Here is a 19308-nt window from a genome sequence, read left to right as displayed (position 1 = left end):
CATACATTTCCATCCACATACATTCAAACTAGACAATTTTACATGACTTCACTTGTCATAAACACAATGGTGACACTTTCATTTATATCTTTAGCCTAGGACTCTGAGCTCCAGATCTACATACATTTTCCATTATGGAAAAATACATATAACATAAAATTTATGATTTTCACCACTTTGAAGCATATAGTTCAGTGGCATTAAGCACATTTACATTGTTGTGCAACCATCAGCAACATCCATCTCCAGCACTTTAAAAAATCTTCCCAAACTGAAACTCCATACCCATGAAATAACGCCCTTCCAGCCCCTGACAACCACCATCCTACTTTCTGCCTCTACAAATTTGCCTGTTCTAGGTTCCTCCGATAAGTGGAATCATACAATATTTGCTCTTTAGTGTCTAGCTTATTTCACAAAGCACAATGTTTTTAAGGTTCTTCCATGTTGTTTCCATGTTGTAGCAAGAATCAGAATCTTATTCCTTTTTAAGGATGGATAATATTCAATTCTATATATACCACATTTTGTTTATCCATTTATCTGTTGATAGACATTTTTGTTGTTTCCACCTTTTTGGCTACTGCGAATAATGCTGCTGTGAGCATTAGTATACAATTATATGTTTGAGTCCCTGCTTTCAATTCCTTTGGTTATATATTCAGAAGTGAAATTTCTGGATCATATGGTAATTCTATGTTTAATTTTTTTCAGGAACTTCCATATCATATACTTTTGATATATTTACATGCCCCTTATATTTGAAAGTGACATAGACACTTCAAAATAAAATAAAATAAAATAAAATAAAATATTTTGTCTTTCCTCTAAAACATAGTCTTTCATTAGTGTTCTCTTGGAGAATGGCACTGCCAAGCAGGCAGATAAGCAAACCAGAAAATAAGAAGTCACCTTTGATATAACCCTCTTTCTCACCTTTCATATCATCATCTTGCCAGTTTTAGCTCTGAAATATTTTTGAATTTATTTATTTCTATCTCTATCATCATTTGTCTAGAAATAAATCTCATTATGGTTCATCTGATTATTTTAACAACCTCCTAACAGATTTATCTACATTCACTCTTACCTCCTTATTAGCACCGCTCCACAGTATGGTCAGAAAGTTCACGTGTGATATGATTTTCTTCAGTTAAGAAAACACATCTGCAACAGCAGCAACAGTTAGAGTCAGTGTCTCATTAAGGTTATGGTAATCTACTGTTCTTCAAGTCCAGTAAATATTCTGTTACCCACCTGCTGAAAATGTTCAATAGTTTAATAATGTTAGGATAAAGAGCACGATTCTTAATCTGGCCTGCAAGGTCCTGCATGATATGGCCTCCACTTTTTCCGCTTTTCCTACTTTTCCTAAGCTTTATTTCTCACAAACCCCTGCCTCGTTTTCTGATCTCCCATCATACTAAGCTTCCTTGGGTTTTCAATTAATTATTTCCTACTTCAAACAGGACCACAGTGAACAATATTCTCTCCAACTGGGAAACTATCCTCCATTCCTCATCACCACATGGAAGCTATCCTTTACTTCTAAGATCAGGTGAAACTCCTCTCACAGGCTCTCAAAACATTTCTCTTTTTCTTAGCTTAACATAGAGACATTTCTACATTTTATTTGTTTGGGGTTTTGATTAAAATATATTTTTCCTATTAGAAAATAATCATCAGGAGTGCATCAACCATGTGTACTTTTTCAAACCTTTATATGTCTAACAGGTAGAATAGTTCCTGGCGCAGAGTGAACATTCAGTGTTTGTGGGATGAAGGAATGAATCTGTTTATGTCTCTGTGTTCCTCACCAGAATTCAACTGCCTTTATCAGAGAAGAGCCAGCCATTGACTTATTCACCTTGGCATCTCCAGCATCTGGCATATTTAGGGCTGAACAGAACACCATAATTTCAATTTCAACAGGGTCTTTCGAATTAGCCATGAGCATACCCTTGTCAACAGTTAGGTTTCTGCTCCTCTCATAACAAGGAAAATCCTACAAACTACATCCCTTTTCCTTTGTAGAGTAGTTGGCTCTCTCTTCTTTTTCCTGGAGGAAGAAGACAGCATTTGTTTAAGCAAAAAATTAAGATAAGCAAAGAAAAGTCTGGAGAGAGCTGGTAAAGAGAGCCAGTCTAGGCAAACTTGTCCCGGGGGGATGCAAACTACTTCTAGTTGTCTCAATTTGTTGAAATAGAGAAAAATGCATGCACAAAATCGATAAATGAATACTGAATGCCAAGAGCTACAATAATTTTCTCCAGTTAAGAAAACACATCTGCAACAGCAGCAACAGTTAGAGTCATTGCCTCATTAATGTTATGGTAATCTACTGCTTTTCTTCAAGTCCCATAAACATTCTGTGCTGACCAAACTGTGCTGACAATGACCACTCCTACTTATTTGGACTCTTTCTAGGTGGTTCTAATCTCTGCTCTTCCTCCAGGGATGTCTTATTCACTATTTTGGCAGAAAACATGAGGTTAAAAGGCTTTTATTTGAAATTTCATGAGGTAACACAGTTCCATTGTTAAGATTCTAATATTGTATAAGTAGACATGCATTTATTCATACATACATATATACATACACAAATACTTACATATACTTCCATATCAGACCATGTAAATTCATGTTGAAACTTCCTTTGAAATTTCAGCACTTTAAATTGCTATTCAAGACTATAGTGACATATGTGTCTTCAAAAATTAGTATTAATCAATGCCTTTTACGATTGTACCTGACATATTTGGATTTCCCTGCCTCAGCACCTAGTGACTCAGGTGAATAAGTATAAGTTACTATGAGAAGCCTACAAAGAGATACAGAGTACTCAATTGTGGTGTTACAGGGGAGACTTTAGTGGAATTGAGAACTGATTGCTCTGGGCTTGGGAACTGACTCAAGATTAGAAATGGGGTGATAAACTGTGACTCTCTTTCATGTTGGCTTAAGGCAGGACTAAAGTTTTGTTTTCTTTTGCTCTACATTTAATTATGCAAATTAAACCAGAACTTAAGGTACTTTATGATTAATTAAGCATCGCCAGAGATCTTTGCAAGTCACAGCCTCCCATGGCAGCGGATTACTCTGCTTTCTGTGCTACCTGCTGTGATAACTATGTCCACTTTGTTTCTAGTGGTTTACTGTGCTCTACAACCTTATGATCCCATGAAGCTCAGAAGACAGTCAAATTGCATTTCATCCTACCAGCATCCCTGGCCTAAAGCCAATAAAGCACTCTTTAAATCTTTATGTGTTGTCATCACCTATGTCTTTCTCAAGGCCTTGGTGAAGCAAGACTCTTTAGGTTTGAGAGTGGCTATGTGAGTCACACAGCATTCTTATTCTTAAAGAATTTAACTACCTTCTATACTATGTCAATATGATTCAAAGTGCTTAACATAATGACATCCAAGTTTGCACTAGTCAACTAGAAAACCATTAAAGTTTCAGCCAGCTAACCAACTAGCACATTGGATACACACCTTCTACTAAATTAATACATGTAAAATAATCAGTCTGGTTTAGAAATACATTACACTTTCCCTTGTCTGACATTTTCACAATCTGTTTTCGTGATTATTTGCCAAAATTTTTACAATGTTTTTTAGTAAACTCCTTCAAATAGTTTTGCTTGAATGCTTCTTTTAACTATTTTTGCTCTATACTTCAGTATCTCTCCCCACCAGGTCACGTTGAATTTGGATGTTGATTCCCAGTCAAGCAACCATTGTGACAAAAAGGGACATGTTATCTTCCTCAACTAAGAGATGGGAGACAGTTTATGGAGGCAAAGGTGATATAATGGAATTTTAGAGAGTGTTTTGGATATTCCAATTCTTCTGTGTCTTCTAAACCTAACTATTACATTTACTAAAATATTACTCTTTTTCAGGTCTGGATTCCAAATTTCACATTTTTAGAGTTTGACTTTAAATGATAAAAAAAATTACTTGGAACAAGGAAAAATCACATGGAATATTCATAAAAGCAATTCCATTTTTGTTCTCTTCAGTACCTATAAGTGAGTGTAGTTCACTTTCCATTGGATGTTAAAAAGGGCAGGTCCCTTGATTTCTCAGCTTACTCTTAAAAAGCAGAAAGTCCTATGTTCACACTAAGTCACAAATAAAGCCTCAATTCTGAATTGAGACTACCCGATCCAAAATACTGTTCAATCCTTTCATCTCAATTTGTAGATAAATCTTCTTTGACCTTTCTACAACCGCGGCCTGCTGCAAGTGGAAACCTGTAATTTGAAAAAGGGAATATGGGTGGCAATATTTTCTTTCCCTGCCTAACATTTCTGCTCCACCTTCGGATTCCTGAATCCCTGCCAATGTCAAAGCATTGGGAGAGACGAACAGTAAGGGAAACAGGAAAGTTCTCTCCTGACTGACATTATTGTACAATGGCTTCATGCTGTCTGAACATGAACATGAGAAAGTCAGTGTGCACATCTTTATAGGTTTTTCAGAGGTACTAACTACTGCTGGGCTCTCTATCTCTCATTGGCAGAGGTGATGCATTCTATTTCTCCAGCTTCTATCAACCTTTAGGCCCTAGTTTTCTAGTATTTTGCTTTTTCTAATTTTGTCTAGGCAGAAAAATCCCACAAAATTAATATTATTGACCAATATGAATTTTATTTTTACTAGAAATAGGCAGAGGGGGCACAATGAGTAAAATAAATACCGTCGATCAGTATTTATTTTTGAAATGTAACAAGTTACACTCATATACACTTTCACACTTTCTTTAATCTCTTAATAATGACAGGTCTGTGTTCCAGTTTTACAGAAAATTAAACTGTTAAACTGAGGCATAAGAAAGTTAGCTTGCCAAATGTCACTCAACATAATAAGTGGGAAAGTATGTCTGACATAAATATCCATGCTTTTAACTACTATGCTATTCTAATTCACTAAACCAACAATTAATTTGATTCTAATAATCATCCATATTTGTAAAAGTTTGGAAATTTGTGGGCTATGGTGGGTGATTAAAGGGTGATTAACCCCATGAATATATACATGTACTATATTCTCATAAAATAAAAAGTAAAGAAATGAAAGTGACTAAACGCCCCAGGGGCAAGCTGCCTGGTCTGGTATTTCAAATCTTCTACTTTCTAGCTGTGCAAACTTGGACAATATACTTAAACTCTGTGCCTTAGCTACCTTATCCATAAAACATTGATACACATACACTATTGTATTTTATGAAGGGTTGTTATGAAAAATAAATGAATTAATACATGTGAAGTACTCAGAAAAGTGCTTGACATATACATGTAGTATATGTGGTTGTGTGTATGTATGTGTATATATACATATATATTTATATGTATATATGTATGCATATTATTTATATATAATACATACATATATACATATACACACAACCACATATATACACATATATATGTATATTATATATGCATATATATGTGCATGTGTACATATATGTGCACATATATATATGTATATATGTTAGCTCAGAAATTTTTCTACGTATAGAAAGATTCAGTAAAGGTTACAAATTATTATTATCCTTACTAATATTATACCTAACCCCAAATCTTTTTTTTTTTTTTGAGATGGAGTCTCATTCTGTCACCCAGGTTGGAGTGCAGTGGCACTATCTCGGCTCACTGTAACCTCCACCTCCCGGGTTCAAGCGATTCTCGTGCCTCAGCCTCCTGAGTAGCTGGGACTACAGGCACCCAACACCACGCTGGCTAATTTTTGTATTTTTAGTAGAGATGGGGTTTCGCCATGTTGGCCAGGCTGGTCTTGAACTCCTGACCTCAAGTGATCTGCCCGCCTCAGCCTCCCAAAGTGCTGGGATTATAGGCATTAGCCACTGTGCCTGGCCCTCAAATTTTATCTAAAATTCAGGTTGATATTTTCAGAAAATGAAGTATAATAATATAAATTTAACATAAATATTTAAAAATACTTCCTAGCCAGCTTGCTTTAGGAGTAGTGTGTGCATATTACTGTGTGTGAGTGTGTATTTGTGTGTGTGTATGTGTGTGGTGGGGCTGGGATGATAAAGTTACCCAAAACTTCTTCAGGGCTTGTGGGGACTCTGATAGGCCTCAACTGTGCATTTAAGTGAAGATGTCCTAAGGAGAAATTTCATCTTTCTTCAATCTAAAATAGTATAGCAGCAGTTGCTAGCTTCGTAACTAATTCAAATAATATGCAGACATTTTTTTCTTATCACTCCAACTGGAAATTCAAATTTGACACGTGAAAAGGCAATGTGAGAGATTTTGAGCAAATAACTGTGAATTACACTTTATCTGAAATTGAGGGATTTTATTTATCAAATATAAAGGTTTGCCCTGTAGTTGTCTTGGCCACAAGTCTTCAGACTGCATTAGTCAGAAATAACTTTTTGCCAACCTCGTTTATTCCTGCTATAGGTGAAGGCCATTTTCTCAAAGTGATTAACTGGCAGTAGAACTCAATCCATTTATCCTTCTTAGGCTTTCCTATTGTAATGCATTGCAATACTCGCCTCTCTCTGTGAAGCTACAAAGAGGCAATGGCTGTGAAACCTTGAAGGTGGAGTTTCTTAAAATGAAAGTCTAAGACCTAATGAAATTGTTCCAACATTATGTTGGGAAGGTGTAGGAAAACGTAGTGTTCTTCATCTTCTTGAGTGGTATGCTTGGCAAATGTTGTATTTTAACTGATGGCAAGCCAGGGAAAATGATGCGAATGTCACTGAATAATTAATTAGTATAGCCAAAGGAATGTTTAAAAGCGATTACCCAAATAGCCCAGGCCCTGTGCTTGGCATTACCTCAGTCCCTTGACTACCTTTAGATCTGTACAAACTGGAGCGCTCATTGAACATTTCCATCCTAATAATATTGACAGATCATTTTACAGTAAATATCTTTGCTTAGAAGCAAGCACTGTTTGATATAGAATCTTTATATATGTGAAAGTTGCTTTGATATATTTCAGCATGCTTCTCTCTAGTTTGTCAGTTTCTAACATTGTATACAGAATTTTGTTTTCTCTTAGGATGGTATTTTCATTCTGAAGATTTTCGTCCTATATTAAGATAGGCTGTTTATGAACTTAGTTAAATCCACTTTTAGTATAGCCTGTAAATTTCAATACTTCATACTGGGTTCACTGTTTTAAAAATTGACATGCTTTGAGATTTCAGTGAACTCATGACTTATTTTGAAAATGATGCTCCCTAAATATATTAATACCACTGAGCAATTCTGTATTTCAGTTAGAATTATTTTAGTTGAAAGTGACAGAAAACACAGACAAAATTATATTTAGCAAATGGGAATGCATAGTCCAAGAAGCTCTGAAGACCAGGTATGGCTTTTTAAGATCTCAAAAGTATCTCTGGGTCTTGGATTTCTTCTGTCTCTTGGTTCTCCTTCCTCTGGATTGATATCATTGAAAGTAGGTTTTTATCTGACTGAGGATGGAAAACTATTATCAAAAGAAAGTGGAATCAATGCCGGACAGATAAAAATGTTCACTATAATATTTAGAAATTGATTCTTCTTGTGTATTCAAGATCGCTTCCCCTTTAAGGATGCGAATTTGGAATATGGCAGAGAAGAGAGTCCTAAGCTTTAAAGCACATTAGAAATTGCTCATAAAGCATTCTTACTAATGTCACAGGAAGTATTACTTAATAGTACTTAAGCATTTAGTAAATTAAATGAGAAATATACAGCAGTATTTGAGGCAGAATAAAGATGAATTTGGTGAAAAAATAAAAGTTATCAGAAAAACCAGAAAGTTTATTTTTTAACAGTTACCAGAATGTATGTAGCAAGGTACTCAGTAGCAGCCAATTACTGGTAGAATTTACCCTGTTATTGTGGTAGGCACAAATTAGTATGACCACCTAGATTATAGATTGTTAAGTGGCCATGTCTGTGATTATGGTAACATAGCAAAATCCTCTGTGTTTTGGACAAAGAACATAATCCATATTGGGTAATCTCAGAACCTCATACCACCCCCTCCTCAGTGTGTTTGACCTAAAGAATGGACACAGGACCCGTTTTAGTCCATTTGTGTTGCTATAAAGGAATACCTAATGTTGAGTAATTAATAAAGAAAAGAGATTTACTTGGCTCACAGTTGTGCAGACTATACAAGAAGCATGGCACCAGCATCTGTTTTTGATGAAGGCCTAAGACTGCTTCCACTTACGGCAGAAAGGGAAGGGAAATGATGTCAGAGTGATGAGAGAGGAAGGAGAAGAGAGAGGGGAGGAGGTCAGGCTCTTTTCAATAACCAGTTCTTGCGGGAATTGAGTTAGAACTCACTCACTCCTAGGAGGACAACACAAACCCATTCATGAGGGATCCCTTCTCACAACCCAAACACCTCCCTCCTGGTCCCCGACTCCAATGCTGGGGGATCAGATTTCAACATAAGACTTGTTGGGGCCAAACAAACTATGTCTAAACCATAACAAGACCCAAGCTGGGTTAAGTAGATTATTTCCTTGATATTCTTTAAATGGTGTTGAAAGAGCTAAACCAATCCTATCAGCACCCGTCACAACACTAAAAGGATGTAAGCTCAAAAGAGCCTGCAGCAACAACCCACTTCATGGGAAGATATTGTTTTGAGAGCATAATTTGGCACTTGAAGACAAGCAGAGATGGGAGATAGAGGGGAATGCCCTACAGCATTTTGCTTACTAATTTTGGTGCTCTTTCAGGCCAACTCCAACTCACCCTCCCCAGATAGTCTAGCCAATAAGCAGGACTTTAGCATAATTGAGTTCAGCTGTATGTTTGTTACTTGAAATAGGGGCCCTGACTGAACCAATCTCTTAGAAATAAAAGAAAACATCAGGGAATATTTTAAGAAGCACTAAACAAACAAACAAACAAAAATAAAACCAAACAAAACTCAGGAAGTATGGTAGTCACAAACTAAAAAAAAAACACTATAAAACAAAGATTATGTAATTGAGATTAGAGAAATTTGTTTCTTGCTTTCTTTTTAGAAATACCGGGTAGGTTATTTAGATTAACCAAAACTGGGTAAGTAAATAATCACTCTCTGAGGAAAAAATATAATGGTAGCGCTCTGTGAATGAAGCTTGTCTTAGAAAGAGATTCTAACAGTCAGTGATAGTTTTGGGGATTGGAAAGGCCAAGACCAGGGATACTTTTCAACAGAAAGCTCCATAATATTTAAAAGTAATAAATATTTTGTATTATTAATTTGGTAAGCATGCATCATTTTCCCTTTATTGTTTGACAATACCCACTTTTTGTGATGGAGTGAGGCAACATGAATATTATTATTTTAAAAGGCATTTCTCATATTATCTTGTTTTGTAAAATTAGGAGATATAGACTATTCTATGTTATGCTCACATCCTATTGGGCCCTCTTTACTGACTGTGTGCACATGGCTTTCCAGTGAGCTCTTCACTCCTATCAGCCAGTACCTCTGTCTGTCTGAAAAATCCCCTCTGGCTGTAGAATTTATTTATTTATTTTTTTGAGACGGAGTCTCACTCTGTGTCACCAGGCTGGAGTGCAGTGGCACGATCCCGGCTCACTGCAACCTCCACCTCCCACCATGCCTGGCTAATTTTTGTATTTTTAGTAGAGATGGGGTTTCACCATGTTGGCTAGGCTGGTCTCAAACTCCTGACCTCAGGTGATCCGCCCGCCTCGGCCTCCCAAAGTGCTGGGATTACAGGTGTGAGCTACAGCGCCTGGCCAGAATTGCTTTTTCTGAGTAGAGGAAACCAGAAGTGCCCAGTAATTTATGATCTCCCAGGCGTAGTTCTTAACTAACTGACGGCTTGTCAGCTGTTTGCAGGGGTGTAAATATTCCAGCCCCTTTGCCCTCTGGTTGAGACAACTCTAGGTGTGGGCCACAGTGTGTCCAGAAAATGGTAACTTTTTTTTAAAATTTTTTTATTTTTTTATTTTTAAATTTATTTATTATTATTATACTTTAAGTTGTAGGGTACATGTGCATAATGTGCAGGTTTGTTACATATGTATACTTGTGCCATGTTGGTCTGCTGCACCCATCAACTCGTCATTTACATCAGGTATAACTCCCAATGCAATCCCTCCCCCCTCCCCCCTCCCCATGATAGGCCCCGGTGTGTGATGTTCCCCTTCCTGAGTCCAAGTGATCTCATTGTTCAGTTCCCACCTATGAGTGAGAACATGCGGTGTTTGGTTTTCTGTTCTTGTGATAGTTTGCTAAGAATGATGGTTTCCAGCTGCATCCATGTCCCTACAAAGGACGCAAACTCATCCTTTTTTATGGCTGCATAGTATTCCATGGTGTATATGTGCCACATTTTCTTAATCCAATCTGTCACTGATGGACATTTGGGTTGATTCCAAGTCTTTGCTATTGTGAATAGTGCTGCAATAAACATACGTGTGCATGTGTCTTTATAGCAGCATAATTTATAATCCTTTGGGTATATCCCCAGTAATGGGATGGCTGGGTCATATGGTACATCTAGTTCTAGATCCTTGAGGAATCGCCATACTGTTTTCCATAATGGTTGAACTAGTTTACAATCCCACCAACAGTGTAAAAGTGTTCCTATTTCTCCACATCCTCTCCAGCACCTGTTGTTTCCTGACTTTTTAATGATCGCCATTCTAACTGGTGTGAGATGGTATCTCATTGTGGTTTTGATTTGATTTGCATTTCTCTGATGGCCAGTGATGATGAGCATTTTTTCATATGTCTGTTGGCTGTATGAATGTCTTCTTTTGACCTAGGTAGTACCATTCAGGACATAGGCATGGGCAAAGACTTCATGTCTAAAACACCAAAAGCAACGGCAGCAAAAGCTAAAATTGACAAATGGGATCTAATTAAACTAAAGAGCTTCTGCACAGCAAAAGAAACTACCATCAGAGTGAACAGGCAACCTACAGAATGGGAGAAAATTTTTGCAATCTACTCATCTGACAAAGGGCTAATATCCAGAACCTACAAAGAACTCAAACAAATTTACAAGAAAAAAACAAACAACCCCATCAAAAAGTGGGCAAAGGATATGAAATGGTAACTTTAAGACTAACTCAATGTTACCCTCTGTAGGACTTTGCTTGACATGTTTCTTTCTGGCATTTTGTTTTCCTCTTTCCTATTTCTTTCCCATTCACCTACCGTTTTTTCTCATTGTTCGCTTGCTTGTTTGATTTCCCTTACAAAGACTACCTGATAAGCCACTTTCATACAAATCCTCATCTTCAGGTCTGTTTTTGAAAAACCACACTGAGTACAGGATGCATCTTATATGCTGACAAACATGTTAGCTGGCAGGATGCATGTAGAATTCAGTCTTATTTCATTTTTTTCTCATTTCTATAGGCTATTTGTCCCTGGTAGAGATACTTTTTCCCCATGCCCAACAATCTTGTGATTTGCATATTGGTAAAAATGCAGTGATGGGTTACGTGGAAAGGGGCCTTTCCTTGCTTGGGAAGAAGCCTTACTGACTGGAACTACATCTTTATCTTGAAAGCCTTCAGAACCAGGGCCATCACATTAAGAAGGAGCACTCTAGACTGATAACGTATGCCTTGCAAATCTATTCTTTATTATTGAAAGGACATCATGGTTTCTATCAATTCAGTTTGTAAACCTGAGATCTAATTCATGCTATAGAAGTCTGTATATTTTCTATGTAAAATAACAAAATAGCAATATTTGGAATGAAATGTGATAAATTAATCAATACAGTAATGATTATTCAAGAAAAGAATTACTGGGAATTATCTTTCATAACATAAAATGCTCACGGAAGAGTAAAGATGATTTGCTTTCTATTTTTAAGTATCATGAGAAACAGATATTCTCTTTTTCAATCTTCCTTATTATTTAGTATTTTTAAGCAAAGCCATAACTCCAAATAACTGCTTACTAACAACATATTTGAGTCAGCCAGAATTTGATTTGCTCAAGCTGACCTTGACTTTTGTGGCTTCTAGTTTGTCTTTGTTCTCTCACAGTTAAACATAAGCTATCTAGTACTGTGTCCTTCTCTGCCTGAATCTCCTTGATATTATAAAACAGACTTCTAAAACCACTGTTTGACTTATTTTTCCCAAAATAAATCTTACTTTTAGCTTTATTTTTGCTTAGTACATTTTATTTATTTGCATGTTATTAAAAAGATGGTTTGCATATTTACTCATTGAACTTCCTGTGCAATCTAACCTAGTTGTAGCTTAACAAGAAAAGATGTGTTTCTACTTATTCTTAATAATCAAAGGATTAAAAACAAAATAAAGAATAAACCAATCACTTACAGAATGAAAATCAGTAGGTCAATTTCTGTATCTGTCAGGTGAAATCTGCAACATTTTTTATGGGTTACCTTGTATCATTCCTTTAACACTGCCCTCCCCACCCCTTCCTTTACTCTCCCTCCCCACACACATATAATGAACTTTTTAATTGTAAAGGCTCACTATTCCAAGTGTGGTTCTTGAACCAGCAGTATCTGAAAGTATCATTAGGAAGCTGGTTCAAAGTTCAAAATCTTTGGTTCTTACCTAGACATACTAAATCAGAATCTTCATTTCAACAAGTTTCTTCCATTGATTGATACGTACATTAAAGTTTGAAAAGCACTGGTCTAAAGGACAGGGTCTAGTCTTCACTGTGGAAACCAGTGAGCCCCTTTAATCTCTTGTGTGGATAATATGTTACAATGAAAGGAAATAGCACTGGACTTGTATTAATTTTAAAATGGCATTAAAGCATAAATATGCCATAGAGATAAAAGATGGTACATGATGAAAACAATTCTGTTACAAATTGTCCGGGTTTTTTGCCTTACATCACAGAAGCATAGAAAACAAAATTATCTTTTAAACCAGATTTCAAAAAAATTATAATCTTTCAATTGCTTATATAGCACATTCTACAAAATAATATTGAAAAACAAATATGCTGTGTTAAAGGCAGGTTTTTCTGAGAAAGATCTAAGTTATTCAGCCTGTCTTGACACTTTTACACCATAGAATATTTTCCATCCAGGCTAAAATGTGATATCTGTTACTTGGATAGATCTGACCTAAAATCATGTAAGCTGTTTACTTGTAAGGTTAAATAGCTATTTCTTATACTATAATATAAAGTAGTAAGTGTATCTTATAGCAACCACATGTATTCAAATATAATATTGGCCTTTCCAGAAGAAACATTTGTGAAATAAACCTCCCAATTTTCTCTGAGGTTCCTTATTAAATAAGAACTGTATTTGCTTTATTGTCTAAAATGTTAGAGGCTTTGTAGAGGTTGCATACAATTTAAGAAAAGACTGGTTTCTTTTTTTTTTTTTTTTTTTTTTTTTTTTTTGAGACGGAGTCTCGCTCTGTTGCCCAGGTTGGAGTGCAGTGGCCAGATCTCAGCTCACTACAAGCTCCGCCTCCCGGGTTTACGCCATTCTCCTGCCTCAGCCTCCCGAGTAGCTGGGACTACAGGCGCCCGCCACCTCGCCCGGCTGGTTTTTTGTACTTTTTTAGTAGAGACGGGGTTTCACCGGGTTAGCCAGGATGGTCTCGATCTCCTGACCTTGTGATTCGCCTTATTTTTACTGCAAACTTGAGTAAGTAAGTAGTATTGTAAACATACACAATTTTAATATTTGTTTTAAGAGGAAATTAAAGTCAGAACACAATAAAATATAATTATTGATGAAAGAAGCTATCACTAGTTTTTATTACTATTTAATTATTTGGAAAACATGACGCATGAGCTTTTATTTCTTAATAGTACATATACAGGTATATGTCAGATATATTGCAGGTTAGGTTCCAGATGACTACAATAAAGCGAATATCAAAATAAAGCAAGTCACATAGACTTTTTGGCTTTCCAGTGCATATAAAAGTTATGTTTACACTACCCTATAGGCTATTAAGTGTGCAGTAGCATTATGTCTAAAAAATGTACATACCTTAATTAAAAATAATGTATTGCTAAATCAATGCTAATGATCATCTGAGCCCTCAGCGAGTCATGATCTTTTTGCTGGTGGAGGGTCTTGCCTTGATACCGATGACTACTGACTAATTAGGGTGGTGGTTCCTGAAGGCTGGGGTGGCTATGGTAATTTCTTAAAATAAGACAACAAAGAAGTTTGTCATGTTGATTGACTCTTCATTTTACAAAAGATTTCTCTGTAGCATGTGATGCTGTTTGATAGCATTTTATCCACTGTAGAACCTCTTTCAAAACTGGAGCCAATACTCTCAAGCCCTGGCATTACTTTAACAGCTAAATTTATGTAATATTCTAAAGTCTTTGCTATCATTTCAACAATGTTTAGCCATCTTCCAGGAATAGATTCCATCTCAAGAAATCACTTTCTTTGCTCATCCATAATAAGTAATTCTTCATCCATTAAAGTTTTATGATGAAATTGCAGCAATTCAGTCACATCTTCAGGCTCCACTTCTAATTCATGTTCTTTCTATTTTCACCACATCTGTAGTGACTTCCTCCAATGAAATCTTAAACCCCACAAAGTCATCTATCAAGGTTAGAATTAATTTATTTTAAATTTTTTGATAATGTTGATATTTTTAAATCCTCCTATGACTTACAAATACTTTTAATGACATCTAGAATGGCGAATCCTTTCCAGAATGATTTCAATTTGCTTTGCCCAGATTTATCAGAGGAATAACTATCTATGGAAGCCACAGCATTATAAAATATATTTCTTAAGTAATAAGAATTGAAAGTCAAAATTACCGCTTGATCTATAGGCTGCAGAATGGGTGTTGTTAGCAGGTATGAGAACAATATTAATCTTTTTGTATATTTCCATCAGAGCTCTTGGGTAACCAGGTGCATTGTCAGTGAGCAGTAATGTTTTGAGAGAAATCTTGTTTTCTGAGTAGTAGTCTCAACGGTGGGCTTAAAATATTTAGTAAACCATTCTGTAAATAGATGTTCTATCATGCAGGCTTTTTTTTTTCTATTTATAGGGCACAGGCAGAGTAAATTTAGCAAAATTCTTATAGGCTCTAAGATGTTAGGAATGGTAAATAAATTCTGGCTCTAACTTAAAGTCATCAACTGCCTTAGCCCCTAACAAGAGAACCAATATGTTCTTTGAAGCTTTGAAGCCAAGAATTGACTTATTCTCTCTGGCTATCGATGTCCTAGATGGCCTCTTCTTCCAGTAGAAGGCTGTTTAATTTACATTAAAAAATTTTTGTTGAGTGTAGCCACCTTCATCAATTATTTTAGCTGGATCTTCTGGATAACTTGCTGCAGCTTCTCCATCAACACTTGCTACTTCACGTTGCACCTTTTATGTTATGGAGATGGCTTCTTTCCTTGAACCTCATGAACTAACCTCTGTTAGCTTCCAACTTTTCTTCTTCAAGTTCATCACCTCTCAACCTTCACAGAATTGAAGAGCGTTAAAGCCTTGGTCTGTATTAGGCTTCAGCCTAAGAGAATGTTGCGGCTGGTTTGATCTTTCCAGACCACTCAAACTTTCTCCATATCAGCACTGAGGTTTTTCCCCTTTCTTATTGATATGTTCACTAGAGTAGCAGTTTTCATTTCCTTCAATACCTTTTCCCCTGCATTTACAACTTGTCTGACCATTTGGCAAAAGAGGCCTAGGTTTTGGCCTATCTCAGCTTTTGAAATGCCTTCCTCACTAAGTTTGGTCATTTCTAGCTTATGACTTAAAATGAGAGACGTGATTCTTCCTTTCACTTGAACACTTAGAGGCCATTGTAGGGTTATTAATTAGCCTAATTTCACCCAGGCACGGTGGCTCACGCCTGTAATCCTAGCACTTCAGGAGGCCGAGGCAAGTGGATCACCTCAGGTCGGGGGTTTGAGACCAGTCTGATCAATATGGTGAAACCCCATCTCTACTAAAAAAAATATATATATATATACACACACACACAAAAATTAGCCAGGTGTGGTGGCACACACCTGTAGTGCCAGCTACTCGGGAGGCTGAGACAGGAGAATTGCTTGAATCTGGGAGGCGGAGGTTGCAGTGAGCCAAGATCACGTCACTGCACTCCAGCCTGGGTGACAGAGCAAGACTTCATCTCAAAAAATATAATATAATATAATATAATATAATATAATATAATATAATATAATATACCTAATTTCAACATCGTTGTGTCTCAGGGAGTAGGAAGGCCCAAGGAGGGAGAGAGATAGGGGGAATAGCTGGTTGGTGGAGCAGTCAGAATACACACAACATTTATTTATTAAGTTTGCTGTCTTATATTATTGTGTGTGGCACTCCAAAACAATTACAATAGTAACATCTCATATCACTGATAGCAGATCACCACAATAGATACAATAAAAATGAAAAAGTTTAAAATATTGTGAGAATTGCCAAAATGTGACACAGAGACACAAAGTGAGTCCATGCTGTTGGAAAACGGCACCTACTTACTTGTTTAATGCAGAATTGCCATCATTCTTCAATTTGTAAAAAATATAAAATGAAACAAAAACTCTCACAATATCTTCCAAGTGCAATAAAGCAAAGCACTATAAAATGAGTTATGTCTATATACAGAGAATCCTTCCCTTTTATGAGTTTTGGTTGTTGTTATATTTTCTTTAATTGCATTACTTTCACTGTATGGGATACCATTGTGAACTGCTGGTAGATTGCCACTGTCTGCTATGATTTATTTTATTCTATGTCTTGAAGCTCAGGTGACCAAAATTATTTTCATGTGCCATTCGCTAATATTACTTTAACAAATATTGAAATACCTATTACATGAAGAATGTAAGTTTGATAATAGGAATGCAATGGGAAATAAAATATCTCTACCCACAACTCATATTCCAATTAGAGATGAAGGTCAAGTAAAAATATAATTATTTTTATATATCAGAAACCTTGAATCATCATAGGCAAATATGAAAGGTACACTGAACTTCTGTGCATCAGATCAATTTTTTATTGCCTTACTCTCTGCAACACAAGGTTAGGAATAATCTCCTAACACTCTTATATGGGTCACCTGGATTATAAATTTACATGGCTATTTTGTAAGATATTTGGCCACTTCACAAGTGTTTTGAAGTAAGTGTTAAATCATTTATTTTGAAACAATAGTTCCACACCTAGGAATTTCTATAGATAACAATTAGACGTGTGCACAAAGAGATACGTAAAAGAATATTCACTCCAGTATTGTTTGTGATAAAGAGAAAATGCCACAGCTACATAATGCTATGCTACCATTAGGATGATGTTGTAGAACATATTTAATGGCATTGAAAGGTATAAATAATATATTAAGTGATAAATTTACAAAGGAAAGTGGATAACATTATCTCTCTTTTGAAAGAAAATATATGTGTATGGATGTGTCTAGAAAATTTCAAACAACATATGTATCAAAATACCTCTAGATGGTAATATTGAGGAAAAAATGGGAAAAATTCCCTATTTTCTTTTATATATAGTGCATATATATTCTTCCTAAGAATAAATAGACTAATTTTTATGATTTGATACTTCATAGAGGACATTTTGTTTCATATTTATCCCTATGGATGAATTCTAAAATTATTTATAGATCATCTCCTGCACAGAGGCAAATCTTTACAGACATAATATCTATATTTCTCTATCTCTTGCTCTTCTTTCTTCACTTGCTACACCTCTCCCCTGATCCTATCATCCCAAGAATGGATTATAATATTTATCCCTAAGTGTCCTAAATATTTCATTAAAGTATTTTGAAATTGCTAAAATTTGAAAATATTTATTGATTCTATTTCCAGTATATTTAAAACATTCCCATATCTGGTCTCATTGCATTTTATTTTCCCAAATTGTCTTAGCTAAAAAAACACTAAGTTTATTTCAGTGTAAGAAAAACTGAGTGTCATATAAGTTTCCAGACATCCCAGGAAGTGGTTATTTACTCAAAATCTTCACAGTATTTTTGTGACGCTCTTGCCACAGCATGAGTGAAATATTTCTCACTGATATTTTCCTCTGTCATGTGAGAAAGGCATATTACTATTTCTCGGTATGCAGGACATATTTTTTCAATGTCAATTTGGGTGGTTAATGAAACTTGTTCATTCCATTTTCCTAAAAGCTAAGCACTTATAAATACTTTTCATGATTCTCATTATGATTTACTGTATCTAAATATTCTTTTTAATTCCAGTAATAATATAGACTTAGATAACATTAAGTTAACAAGCACATATTAATCCCCTACTACAAGATAGCATAATATCAGGAACATTGGGAAAACAAATAAATATGAAAAAAAGAAAACACTAGATCAGAGCTCTGAGAGGTCATCAAGGTGGCTGACTAGAAGCAACCAACACTCATCTCTACAAAGAAGTACTAAAACAACAGATCGATAACCACAAGTCAAATGGAAGGTCTAGCGAACACTGGAATTCACCAAGAAAGTGACAAAGACCCTCTGAGGCACAGAAATGCAAGATGGCAGCATAGAGAAGGGAAGCAGCCAACCAGGATTAGCTCAAAGTCAACAAATTCCTCATTTTGGGGAAAACTTAACTGTAGATCTCCAGCAATCCACATTTCTACCACAGATGCCTGCAATCTTAACTAGAGGGGAGCCCCTCAGTAGTCACAAGCCCTAAGCTTATTATAGAGAGCTCCCTAGAGTCCATATGACTGCATTATCCCAGACAGGGAATTCACACTGGGTCCGACTCACACCCCAGAACCCAGGCTGCAGCAGCACAGTGCCATTTTGAGAGCAAAGCCACCACCAGGTGACATCATGCTCTGGGCCAAATAGCCCCTGCATTTCCACATGCCTAGGTCCACACTGACATCTTCCTACATCCACCCTGAGGGCTACAGTATAACAAAACCAGCTGGAATCAATAATGCTGCTGTGTCCCCAACATCTGAACCCATGCTGTTTATTACACGACAGAAAGGAGGATGTTTGGCACATCAGGGAGGCTGCCCTCAGGATATAGGGAACTAAAGCACATGCTCCCCAGAACCTGAGACTTGCCTGCCTGGGGCAGCAGCCACTGACATTGACCCAGCCCAGTCCAGCAGCAGAACCACCCTACATCTGTGCACTGCCCAGAAGACCAAGGACTGGTCCACCCAAGGCCCAATCCCTCCATTACCGGTGCCCACGTGCACTAACCAGTGGCCTGAGGACTGCACACGTGACATGCCCATCCCCAGAAAAATCACTCCACAGCCTCCACAGGAAAACCACACTCTGAGCCACTGAGGGATTCACAG

At 36.5% G+C, this 19308-nt stretch overlaps 1 protein-coding gene across 3 annotated transcripts in view; it reads right to left on the bottom strand.

Moving 5' to 3' along the window:
* DCAF8L2 (DDB1 and CUL4 associated factor 8 like 2) overlaps positions 1 to 19308 on the bottom strand; it is a 170276-nt gene that overhangs the window by 71329 nt on the left and 79639 nt on the right. For 2 of the 3 annotated variants that reach the window (XM_025372965.1, XM_025372966.1), the window contains exon 3: positions 1091 to 1167. The gene's annotated coding sequence lies outside the window, so the exon portion shown is untranslated. Of the gene's footprint in view, positions 1 to 1090; positions 1168 to 1959; positions 2060 to 19308 lie in introns of all 3 variants that reach the window. The other variant, XM_025372963.1, reaches the window with a different exon arrangement.

This window comes from Theropithecus gelada, chromosome X (genome assembly GCF_003255815.1).
Source record: "Theropithecus gelada isolate Dixy chromosome X, Tgel_1.0, whole genome shotgun sequence".
Taxonomy (NCBI): domain Eukaryota; kingdom Metazoa; phylum Chordata; class Mammalia; order Primates; family Cercopithecidae; genus Theropithecus; species Theropithecus gelada.
This window is presented reverse-complemented; position numbering and strand designations above follow the sequence as displayed.